The following is a 12,223-nucleotide window of genomic DNA, read 5'->3' on the forward strand; positions in this document are numbered from 1 at the left end:
TATGAGTAAAGAGTTGGTTAGGCAGAGAAAGGAGAAAGCCATTACAAGCAGAAGAAACAAAAAATAAAGGCCCAGGAGTGCAAATATTGGGAAACTATTCAGAGATACCCTTGCTTTGGGATTTGGGACAGCCACCTTTCACATTCCATGTGTTGCTGCCTCAAAATAACCAGCGTGCTGGTTTGGCTCTGTTCTTCCTCCAGGGACTTCTGCACCTTTCTTCCTGTCAGCCTGTCTGCAATCCTTTTCATGCCCCCAGGCTCGGCCACATCCAGCTCTTCAGTGACAACTCCCCAACTGTTTGAGCCCTCACTGCTCTCTGCCTTTCCCAATCCCTGTAGCACTTAATTTCTTACCACACAATTTAGCAGTAATTATATGTTGTCCTGTTATTTAATTATCTCATTTGTGTAAGTCTACTCTCCCCAGTTCTTTCCCTCAGGGGAGGGATGGCATTTTCCCATTTTGTGTCCCACATAGAACTTGACAAGAACTGTCAAACAGTGTCTCTTGACTGGACACCTTGTGCTGAAGATAATTACAGACAAGAGCACCAGACCCCAATCAGGGATTTATTGATTTGGGTAGGAACATATTCATTCCACATATAAATCCTGAGGGCCCTTCACGTTTGAAGCTAGCTGAAACATTGTGATGATAACGTATCTTGTTTCCATATGTAAAATGACACGAAGTCTCTTATCTCTAGAAATCTAAACACTGACCACTTATGTGCCATGGGAAGGGCAGCTGGAGTCCTCAGTGGCACACCAGATCACCTGTTCAGTGTTGCCTAGAGGAGCACCATCAGAACAACTTTGTTCCCTTGCCTTTACCTTTGCTAAAGCCATTGGCCATTTTCTTCTTAGCTCCCAAGGTTGCTGTCTGTCGTTGGTTTGTGGCCCAGTCAATTTGACTCAATCCTTCTACAGAGATAAGCTGTCTAACTTAACATTGGGAACCTACTGCCCGGGGAGGCCTGGGTGGTTCAGTCAGTTAGGTGTCTGCCTTCAACTCAGGTCATGATCCCAAGGGTCCTGGGCTTGGTATCGGGCTCCTTGCTCAAAATGGGGAGCCTGCTTCTCCCTCTGCCTGCCGTTCCCCTTGCTTATGCTCTCTCTCTCTCTCTCTGACAAATAAATGAATAAAATCTTTAAAAAGGAAGCTACTGGGGCACCTGGGTGGCTCAGTGGGTTAAAGCCTCTGCCTTCAGCTCAGGTCATGATCCCAGGGGCCTGGAACGAGCCCTTCATTGGGCTCTGCTCAGCAGGGAGCTTGCTTCCTCCCCTCTCTCTCTCTGCCTGCCTCTCTGCCTACTTGTGATCTCTGTCAAATAAATAAATTAAAAATCTTAAAAAAAAAAAAAAAGGAAGCTACTGCCCAGTTATCCAGTCCTCACCTCTTGTTGATGACACTGTATACTCCTCAGAGTGAATATTCTAGACATTTTTTATTGTCTTTGTTTTTGTAGAGATTCTTAATTTAAATTAATCAAATAAATTAGTGCTTATTCTCAGGACATTCTCAGAGAATGTCCTGAGTATATTACAATTTTTTAAAAAATGGTTGTGGTGGGGGCACCTGGATGGGTCAGTCAGGTAAGCAACTGCCTTCAGCTCAGGTCATGATCGTGTCCTGGGATCGAGCCCCCCTTGGGCTCCCTGCTCACTGGGGAGTCTGATTCTCTCTCCCTCTCTTCCCTCTGCCTCTCCCCCTGTTCATGCTCTCTTTCTCTCACATAAATAAATAAAATCTTAAAAAAAAAAAATGGATGTGGTCCCTGTCCTCACAGAGAAAATAGTCTAGCAGGGCAGACACACTCAGTTAGACAAGTAAAATACAGCATGGTGTTTTAGTTAGTGCAGCATAACAAATGCTCTGAAATTTAGAGTCTTAAAACAATTATTTTATTACCTCTCACAGTTCTGTGGATTGACTGGGCTCAGCTGGGTAATTCTGCTGGTCTCCCTTCAGGTCTCTCATGAGGGGGCAGTCAGCTGGCAGCTGCAGCTGGAGTCCTATGAAGGCTCAACTAGGACACTGGAATGGCTGAGCCCCTTTCCTTCTCCACCTAGTCTCAGGGTCTCTCTAGCTGAGTAGCTGAGCTTATATGGTGGCTCAGACCTTCTCAATGTACAAAAGTGCAAGCACCCAGGATTCTTAAGCCTTAGGCCTAGAACCTGCACCTATACTCTGCTGGCTAAAGCAGTTCATACAGTCAGCCCACAATCAGTGCAGAGGGGAAGACGTGTGAGTGCAAATACTAGAAAGTGTGGTTTAGTGGGGAAAGTACAGGGTGCTAGCTAGGAGAACATCTAGGTATGGAAGTCAGGAAGACTTCCTGGAAACAGCAACATCTTAACTAATGAACCTGAATGATGAGGTTTGGGAAATAAGCAGATGAGGAAGGGAAGGGGAAGCAGTTCAGGCAGGGAAAACATCTGGTGCAAAGTCCCAGAGAGGCAAAGAGAGCACAATTTAAGATCAGTGTGGCTGTAGCTGGATGGGGCGTAGGGTGGGAGGTGGGGGGGGGAGGAGTAGTAGAGGGGATGGTATGGGATAGTGATAGTCCTTTACTCTGGAGAGATAAACAGGGCCAGATCATAAAGTCTTGTAAGTCCCCCAAGAGGTCTAGACTCTGTCCTGAGGCCATGGTACACCAAGGAAGGAAGCAGGGGCATGATCAGGCCAGAGGGACCCTACACAGGCTCTTGGCTCTGTGTGGGGCACAGATTGCAGGGGGTCAAATCTTCATTTTCACCCAGACCCTTCTATCCAGTGACCAACCTCACTTTTGTCACCGAGAGGACTGAGTCATCACCTTAGCACTGATACCAGTTCTTTTCACTTTTTATTAGTGGGAATTTTTCTTTAAAAGATTTTACTTTTAAGTACTCTCTACACTCAACATGAGGCTTAAACTCACGACCCTGAGATCAAGAGTGGCATTCTCAGGATGCCTGGGTGAATGCGTCTGCCTTCAGTTCAAGTCATGATCCCAGGGTTTTGGGACTGACTCTTGTATAGGACTCCTTGCTCAGTGAGGAGCCTGCTTCTCCCTCTGCCTGCCACTCCCTTTGGTCGTTCTCAGTCTCTCCCTAATAAATTAAGAAAATCTAAAAAAAAAAAAAAAAAAGGACATGCTGTACTGACTGAATCAGCCAGGCACCCCTATTAGTGGAAATTTTCATTATTGAAAAAATGCAAGCTCCTTTGTAAAAGTTTTCTTGTTTTTGTTTTTATTTTAAAGAGAACACATCAGGAGCACCTGGATGGCTCAGGGCATGACCTGCCAGGGTTGTGGGATGGAGCCCTGACTCCAGCTCCACACTCAGCAGGGAGTCTGCTGGAGAGTCTCTCCCTCTGAAACTCCCTAAGATATAGATGTATGTGTATATATATATATATATATATTTTTTTTTTTTTTTTTTAATAAAAAGAACATGTCATAGGAAGCCTGCTACCTGGTAGGATTTGGATGTGACCTTGGCTAGGTGGCCAAACAATTTGTAGCTAAGTGTAAGTGTAAAGTGTGTTAAGGAAGAGCCTGCCTACCAAGAACAGGGAACAGACCAGGCTCAGTGGATTTTACCCTTCAGTTAACTAACAGTTGTTTAAAGGAATCCCTAATCTAGGAAAAGGCAAACAGTACTAAAAGGCTTAGAACAAATTATAAAATCTTTTCCCTCACTTTCCTCACCAGGAAGATGGGAATGACAATCATAGCCTCCTTGTGAGGTAATAGTAGATACACTGCCTGACACACACATGGTCAATAAATGGTGACGATGAAGAAGGTTCTAACTTGAGAGCTGCTATGAGTATAGCTGTAGATGTTTAGTTGCACACTATACAAATAAATGTAAGGCATGAAGAGGAGTTAGAGGAAATGACAAGAACATAGACTCATTTGGAGATGTCTGTCTCTTCCCTTTGTTCTAAGGCCAAACTCTGTGTTTGCTCTTAGTCCCATTCTCTTCCTGTCTCTTCTAGAACCTTGTCTCTATAATTATCCTGACCCTCATGCCAAAGCATGTCTCTCTACTAGTTGTTTTCTTTCTGCCTATGAAATACACAAGAACCTTTCCTATCTTGGGGAGAAGATCCTTTATTTGATCCTCCTGCCCTTTTCAGCTACCATTCTGTTTCATTCTCTCTACTGCCAGATTTCTTAATTACGTAGCACATACTGCCTCCCTTGACTTCACGACTCCTTTGCTTTTCAGGTTTGTCTCCCAGCTTCCATCACTGTTCTTCTGACACAGCTGTCAGTGCGGTCATCAAAGACCACCTCATTAACCACCAGTGGGCCTTTGCTCAATCAATCTCCTTGGCCCAGAGCACTTGACTCATTTGACTGTCCACTCCTTAATTCCACATACAAAACCATCTCATCATCCCACTTCCTTATTTCTGTCAAGTGTATCATTTCCCCAAGCCATTCAGGAAAGAAACCCTGAACTCAGGGTTGGCTCAACTCCCTTCTCTGCCCTCCCTCACACTGGTTTTGACTTTTAGTGTGAATATTGGAAATTCACTGAAGCTACCTTTTTGGAAAAGTTTTATCAGGATATGGAGGAGTGGAGGGAAATTGGTTGCAGGCAGAACCCAGGAAAGACCAGGACCGTGGAACTAGGACTCAATCAAGTGAGTCTCCTCTCTCTAGCTTTCCTTCTGGATTTCTCATGATCTGCACAGATACCCCGAAGGTGCTAAATACTCCCACACTTAAGACCCATAAAAAATCACCATCTTTTGCATCAGGTCCTTGAATCTGTCTCCTCTCCAGCTTCCCTTGTACTGCATCTCCTGTGTTTGTTTACCTCCTGATCAATCTGTGTCTGCCATTGCCTCTTCCTTCTCCTGATCTGGGTCCTCCTGACCCAGAGCATTGCCCATGTTTCAGTTCTCTGTCCATTGACCTCTTCGCGAACTCTCTTCTGTGTTGTTGACTCCTGAAGGAGAGCGGAGTGGTTAAGAGTTTGAATTCCAGGGCGCCTGGATGGCTCAGTGGGTTAAAGCCTCTGTCTTCAGCTCAGGTCATGATCTCAGGGTCCTGGGATCGAGTCCCGCATCCGGCTCTCTGCTCAGCAGTGAGCCTGATTCCTCCTCTCTCTCTGCCTGCTTCTCTGCCTACTTGTGATCTCTATCTGTCAAATAAATAAATAAAATCTTTAGGGAAAAAAAAAAAGAGTTTGAATTCCAGATTCCTAATGGCCTGGATTCGAATCTCCCGCCACTTACTAGCTGTGTGAACTTGGGAAGGTGACTTGCATTTTTTGAGTCTAAATTCCTCATCTGTGAAATGGGGATAGTACCAGTACCTTCCTGACAGGGCTGATGAGAAGATTCACTGAGCAATCACATGTAAAGTGCTTAGTTAGCACAGCACCTGGCACACAGAAAGAACTCAATAAATGGCAACAATTATTAGCCTTACCCTTGTTCTTTTTCCTGAGTTCTAGCCTGACATCCTCTGCTAGACTTTTCCATTAGATGTCCTGTTGTGACCTCAGATCCACCTGTCAGAATTCACCAGATACTCCTGGAAGATGCAGATTTCTGAGCCCTGGAGAGTGGAGGGGACTGGAACAAAGAAGGATGGTCTCATTGAATCTTCGAAGGAACCCCCACATCACTTCAGCCAAGCTTCAGCAGAGAAAACTCTGAGGAACCGTTCCCCTGTAAGCCTCCAAACCCTTTGACTGACTCTTGGAATCCAGGAGAGCAGGCAGGGCTGCCATTAAGAGAGCAAATGAAGGATGTGAATCCAACCTTAAAAAAAAAAAAAAAAAGGAAGGCCCCAAGGGTAGTGAGAGGAGCTGTAGCAGGATCAATGGAGCTTTGAGGTGGGTGTGAAAGGTGAGCACAGCACCCTCAGGGCGCTGAGGCTGGCTTAGGCAGGGGCCTCCTGCCAGTGCCGGGGATATGGAAGCACAGAAGCCAGAGGCACTCCTGTTTTTAGCTGAGCCGTTGCAGGACTCCTTTGCCACCCTCGTGAACATTCCTCATTAAGCTCAACGTGTGGAGCAGAGTGTACAGCTTTCACCTGGCCCTCAGCCCCTTGTTCCCACCTGCCTCTCTGCTTCTGGGTGGCCGGATTCCTACTGGCAGCAATGTGCTGAGGGTACCTTCAGAGCTGTTTGCCTTGAGCCAGAGTGGCCAAAGACACAGGAGCTCTGACTTTAAAGCAGAAGGTGCCCCTGTTAGAACGTTGGAAGGAACATCGGAAGGAACTGGTGAAACAGTATAGAAGACTCCAGATTCCCTCTAGCCTCAGGGTCTCACCACCAACTGTAGGTCATTTACAACGGATAGAGGACCCAGGCCAGGCACTGTTCGGGGGCTGGGGATGCCAGATGAATGCAATAGGATGGACTTCTGGCCTCATGGAACAAACTCTTCAGGAGGTGGTGGACATTAAACCTGACAAAACTGATGATACATTTCAAGTAGGAGCAGTGCTAGCAAGAAGCCCAGGCTGCTATAAGAACATAGAGAAGAGGCTACATCAGGGGGAGGGGAAAATCAGGGAGAGTTTCCTGGATAATGTGACAAGTAAATTCAGGCTCAAAGGAAGGTCAGGCTGGTTTGAAGCAGAGGGTGGAAAAGAGCCTTCCAAGCAGATGAAACAGTACATGCAAAGGTCCTGAGACAGAAGGGAACTAGGCTGTCGGGTGATTAAATGCAGCCAGAGAAGGTGAATGCAGTCAAAGCTCAGGGATGAAGGCAGGCAGTGGCCTCTGGAACGCCACAGAGCTAGCAGCATGGGTTATGCAAAGTCTTGCAGGCTATGAGAATTTGAGCCTTTATCCTAATGATGATAGTGAACATTCAATGTTATGTATATGAGGGCTGTACTGAGCACTTTACATAAATTTTCTTGTTTACTTTTCACTAGGACACTGGTGCTATTATTCCCATTTTACAGATAATGAAACCCTGGCCTAGGAAAAGTTAAGTTGCTCAAGGTCACACAATTGGCGTGGCAGAGCTGGAATTTGAACCCAAACGTCAGGACCCAGGGCCTGCCCTCATAACGCCTGCCAGGTGCCATCCAAGAGTGGCGTGGGGCCTTTCATCCGAGCCGCGTGTTCCTCAGGCCTGGGTTCCTCTTTTCACCAGATGCATGTGCGCGATTCTCCTCCGCGGAAACCCACGCAGAGGTGGCTCTGGCCACAGGACCAGCGAGGGCAGGGGGGTGGCGGGCTCTGCGTGGTCCCCGGCCGGGCCCCCACCTACGCGCCGAGCGCAGAGAAGCTGAGCGCGGCCGCAGTGCGTAGGGCCGCAGCGCGTGTCGGTTCGCGCCGCCCGGCAGCTGTGACATCTGGAGGTAATGGACTCCGGAGAGGCGCGGGGACCGGGGAGCGAGGGGCGCCCCTCTGCGTCCGGCAGGGGGCTCTGTCTGCCCGCCATCCCGGGGCCGAGCGCCGCACCCCCGCTGCCTGGATCACGTTCCCTCCAGCCTTGGCGGGGAGGGGGGGTGCGGTGGAGGGGCGGGGGGAGAGCAGTGTTCACTCCTGATTAAAAAATGACTATTTTTTAAATGGGCTCCATTCTTTATTTCTTTCTGTCCTCTCCCAGGGCCAGAAAGAGGCGGAAAGCGACACTGAGAATCCATTCCGAGAGAGCAGCCAAGAGGAGACTCGGCAGCTCCCAGATGTTGATGTTTTGTTTTTTGACATAAATCTTCGCACTCATATGGGAGTTTTCATTGATTCATGTTCCCATCTGCTGAAGTTCCTTTTATTTATTTAATATGGCTTTTTGGGGAAATCTTGCTCCGAAGCTCTAGAGGAGCATAAACTGTGGTAACGGCCTGCACAGCAACCTCCCTCCTCTAAACCTTGGCTCGTGGGAAGCGGGGGGGGGGGGGGGGGGGGGGAGGGTTGGGGGGGTGGTCAGTGGCACCCTGCAGAAAAGGCCTGCTCCACGTTCTCATCTTGGGGGACAGGCGCCCTAGGCACGTGCTAACGTGACTCTTCCCCTGCTTGGGGCCTGCCTGAGGCTGTAAATTCAAGAAAGAAACAGCATGAGACAGTCAAATCACATCGGGTCTCCATTCCTTCTCCTTCCTGCCCACCCACAGTACCGCGTTCCCTTCAAGCTAAAACACTTACTCTCGGTTTAACAATTTGGAAACCAGGAAAACATTTAACAGTGGAGGTCCGCATGAAATAGTTACAGTATTTCCGCCTCCTCCGAACTCACCCTGCACAGCCCCTACCCCAGTGGTTAGTCTTAGTAAGAAAGAGCTTCAACTTTAGAGTCAGACTACCTGAGTGTGAATCCTGAGTCTATGAATTCTTGAGCAACTTAGCATCTCTGAGCCTCAAATCCGTCATCTATAAAATGGGGATGACTTCTTTTTCAGATACATTTTGCAAATGAGGAAACTGAGGCCGAGAGTAGTGAAGAGGTTTGCTGAAGTAGAACAGAACCAGAACACACTTCTAGGCCCTTCTCATCCTCATCCCATCTCACCCCCACCCCTTATCCAGCTGCTCCTTGAAGCGTCCCAGGATCAGCCATCTGCCTGACAGAAAGGGCGTACCCTCTTTTCCATGAGGCAGAAGAAAAGACTAGAAATTAGTGGTTCAGAATGTCTGACACCTTGGAACAGTATCCATTTAAACTTAGAACATAGGCCCAGATATGGAAAGGATCTTAAGGTCATCACATCCTGTCTCCTACCTAATCCCTGCAGACTTCCCTGACAGTTGCAGAAAATTCATCCACTTTCAGAGCTACCTCTTCTATTTGAGGATGTCTCTAGATATTAGGAGACCTACAGACCCCTGAATGGGACCATCTGAATGTAAGAAACCAAGCCCCATAAAACCTACTGTTGCGAAGGCCCAAGGCTGTATCTCCAGTCCAGAGTGGAATGGAGGGATTACTCCAAGTGTGAGATTTATTGCACAGCACCATCCTTTGTGAAGCACATACTGAACACACATTCCTTCCTGATGTCTATCCCACCCAGTCCAAGCTTCTCTGCACATGTGACGTGGGACTCTCCTTGCGGGGTGGGGTAAAGCTGCATATCTTGGGCTCTATGGTTTGGTTCTAAACTCGCCCTAGAAATGTACATGCCCTTTACCCTTCATCCATACATGCTGTTTTCTGGAACTCCCATGTGTGCTAAGAAGATGTGATGATATGATTCACAGTCATAAAATTTACAGTCAGAAAACTTGACTATTCTGCTCAGAGAAGACACAGAGGGGAGGAGGACACTGGGGACATGGATGAGAGGGGTAAGAACAGTGAGGAGACGATTATATCTGTGCAGGCCCGACGTGGGAGGCCTAGGCATCAGGCTCCAGCCAGTCCCTGAGACGTCTCACCTACATCCTCGTGGCTACGTCATGCTTGCTGCAGTGTGGATGTGGCCTCAGAAGTCACCACAGGACACAGTAGGGTGGCCCAGGCCCAGCTTAATGACAGTGAGAGGAGCCATTCTGCTGACTGTGGGCTCTAAGACACCGTGGAAACGGCCAAGCCTAAGAATTGTCACCCAGCCAAAAGGCACTGGGATTAGCCAGGAAGCCAAGAAAACCTGGCCGGGGTCTTCCAGCCAGAACTCCAGCACTCAGAACAGAGACTGGTGCCCAAGCTTGTACAGACACTCCCTAGAGGTACTTCCCATGAAGAGCCCAGCATGCGGTGCTGGGGAAGACCTTTCCAGACCAGAGTGTGCTGATTTCCACACCAAGGGCCGATAGGTTTTGTCATGTGGTAGATATCCCAGAGAGAAAGGAGTTCAAAGATTGGACTCACCACAAACACTCTGGGTTCCTGGGCTAGAGACACCTCAGGATTTCCCCCCTTTACCTTTACCCCTTCTAGCTAATTCAGTATAGTAATTCAATTCACCCTCTATCAGCTGAGAACATTCAATGTCCAGGTACTTTTCAAATGCTGGGGATCTTGTGGTGAATGAGGGAGACATGGGCCCTGCCTCAAGGAGTTTACAATCTAGGGGAAAAGAAGCGCATGATAATTGCAATTACGAGGTGTGTTACAAAAGGAGAGGCTCGGGGATCTACGTAAGAGGCTCAAATAAGGTTTAACATAATTTAGTAAAGTTTCTCAAAATATGGTAGGTGGACCCACCTGCATCAAAGGCACCCGAGGTACTTGTACAAAATTCAGATCCCTAGGCCTCATGCCAAATGCAATGAGTCAAAAATTCTGAAGCTGGGGCCAGGAATATGCTTTTTTAAAAACTGAAGCAAAATTAGCTAACATGCAATTAGCCATCTGAAAATATATGCTTCAAAAAATAAATAAATAAATAAAAGTATATGCTTCACTGGCATTTAGTACATTCCCAACGTTGTGCTGTCATTACCTCTGTCTAGTTCCAAAACATTGCCATAATCCCCAAAAGGAACCCCATGCCCATCAAGCAGTCACTCCCATTCCTCTTCTGACATCTCTTGGTAACCCTAATTTGTTTTCTGTCCCTATGGATTTACCTCTCCTGCACATTTCATAAGAATGAAATTACATGGGAGCCTGGGTGGCTCAGTTGGTTAAGCAACTGCCTTCGACTCAGGTCATGATCCTGGAGTCCTGGGATTGAGTCCCTCATCAGGCTCCCTGCTTGGTGGGGAGTCTGCTTCTCCCTCTGACCCTCTTCTCTCTCAAATAAGTAAATTAAATCTTAAAAAAAAAAAATAAACAAAAGAATGAAGTCATAATACTACCTGACCCTTTCGTGTCTTCCTTTTTTCAATAAGCATGTTTTTGAGGCTCATTCATGTTGTAGCCTGTGTCAATACTTCATTTCTTCTTATTGATGAATAATATTCCATTATATGGATATACCACATTTTGTTTATCCATTTATCCATCAGTAGAGATTTGTGTTGTTTCTACCTTTTGGCTATTGTGAGTATTGTTACTGTGAGTATTCTTGTATGAGCATTTGTTTGAGTACCTGTTCTCAATTCTCTTGGATATATACCTGGAAGTCAAACTGCTGGGTCATATGGTAATTTCATATTTAACTCTTTAAGAAACCACAAAACTGGGCGCCTGGGTGGCTCAGTGGGATAATCCTCTGCCTTCAGCTCAGGTCATGATCTCAGGGTCCTGGGATCAAGGCCCACATCGGGCTCTCTGCTCAGCAGGGAGCTTGCTTCCTCCTCTCTCTCTGCCTGCCTCTCCGCCTACTTGTGATCTCTCTCTCTCTCTGTCAAATAAATAAATAAAATCTTTAAAAAAAAAAAAAAAAAGAAACCACAAAACTGTATTTGGCAGCAGCTACACAATTTTACAAGCTGACTAGAATTGTATGAGGACTCCAATGCCCTTAAGTTTTCTTCTAAGAGTTTTATAGTTTTAACTCTGTTCAAATGGAATTAACTTATGTATATAATGTGAGGTAGGGATCCAGCTTCTTTTTTTGCTTTTTGTTTTTCCATTTTGTCTTGTTTGTTCATTTTGTTATGTGGCTATCCAGTCGTTCTAGCGCTATTTGTTGAAGAAACTTCTTTTCCCATTGGGTGGTCTTGTCAGTTTTTTTTTTTTTTTTTTAAGATTTTATTTATTTTTTTGGGACGCCTGGGTGGCTCAGTTGGTTAAGCGGCTGCCTTCGGCTCAGGTCATGATCCCAGTGTCCTGGGATCGAGTCCCACATCGGGCTCCTTGCCCAGCAAGGAGCCTGCTTCTCCCTCTGCCTCCGTCTGCCAGTGCTCGCTCTCTCTCTCTCTCTCTCTCTGACAAATAAATAAATAAAATCTTTAAAAAAAAAAAAAAAGATTTTATTTATTTTTTTGACAGACAGAGATCACAAGTAGGCAGAGAGGCAGGCAGAGAGAGAGAGAGGGAAGCAGGCTCCCTGCTGAGCAGAGAGCCTGATGCGGGGCTCGATCCCAGGACCCTGGGATCATGACCTGAGCCTAAGGCAGAGGCTTTAACCTACTGAGCCATCCAGCCGCCCCTGGTCTTGTCAGTCTTGTTGAAACCAGTTGGCCATAGATATATGAGTTTATTTCTGGATTCCTAATTCTATTTAATTGATCTATATGTCTGTCTTTATGCCAGTGTCACACTATTTTGATTACTGTAGCTTTGTAGTAAGTTTTGAAATCAGGAAATGTGAGTGGTCCAACTCTGTTCTTTTTTTCAAGATTGTTTTGGCTATTTAGGGTCCCTTACAGTTCCATATGAATTTTAGGATCAGCTTTTCCATTTCTTCACTGAGTCAAAA

General features: G+C 46.6%; 1 long non-coding RNA gene across 1 annotated transcript; it reads left to right on the top strand.

Annotated features, from left to right (window-relative positions):
* Positions 1-7,055: 7,055 nt before the first annotated feature.
* Positions 7,056-7,700, top strand: LOC308343803. The gene is made up of 2 exons (XR_013966901.1): positions 7,056-7,333; positions 7,585-7,700. It is a non-coding gene; the product is annotated as an uncharacterized lncRNA (long non-coding RNA).
* Positions 7,701-12,223: the final 4,523 nt, after the last annotated feature.

This window comes from Martes martes, assembly GCF_963455335.1.
Source record: "Martes martes genome assembly, chromosome: 5".
Taxonomy (NCBI): domain Eukaryota; kingdom Metazoa; phylum Chordata; class Mammalia; order Carnivora; family Mustelidae; genus Martes; species Martes martes.